Source organism: Chrysochloris asiatica, unplaced genomic scaffold (assembly GCF_000296735.1).
Source record: "Chrysochloris asiatica unplaced genomic scaffold, ChrAsi1.0 scaffold00352, whole genome shotgun sequence".
Lineage (NCBI taxonomy): Eukaryota > Metazoa > Chordata > Mammalia > Afrosoricida > Chrysochloridae > Chrysochloris > Chrysochloris asiatica.
Genome location: NW_006408870.1, coordinates 806,934 through 807,637, shown reverse-complemented (window position 1 = coordinate 807,637; position 704 = coordinate 806,934).

The window sequence follows — 704 nt, the reverse complement described above, 5'->3', positions numbered from 1 at the left end:
GTGACTGAAGAAATAAAACATGAATTAACAAAGTTCCTAGAAGCCAATGAAAATGAAACACAACATGCCAGAATCTCTGGGACACAGAAAAAGCAATGCTTAGAGGACAGTTTGTTGTAATAAATGCACACTTCCAAAAGCAAGAAAGAACCAAAATCAACACATTAACACAACATCTCCAACAACTTGAAACAAGAAGAAAGGAAATAATGAAGATTAGAGCAGAAATAAACAAGATAGAAAACAGAAAAACTATAGAAATACTCAACAGGACAAAAAGCTGGTTCTCTGAAAGACTTAATAAAATTGACAAACCATTGTCAAACCTAAGAAAAGAAAAGAGGGAGAAGAAAAAACACTTGCATTAGAAACCACATGAGTGATGTCACAACACAACCAATAGAAATAAAACAGATAATAATAACAGAATATAATGAAGAGTTGTACTTCAATAAATTTGAAAACCCAGAGTAGATGGATACATTTTTAGAAAAGCACAGCATAACTAAACATACATAGAGTGAAGTAAAAAACTTGAAAAGACATATAACAAAGGAAGAAATTGACCAGATAATAAAAAACTCCCAACCAAAAAAAGTTCTTTTCCAGATTTCTTCACTAGTGAGTTTTACCAAACATTCAGGAAACACCTGTCACCAATTCCACTCAAATTGTTCCTAAATATATAAGAGGATAGAAAATTG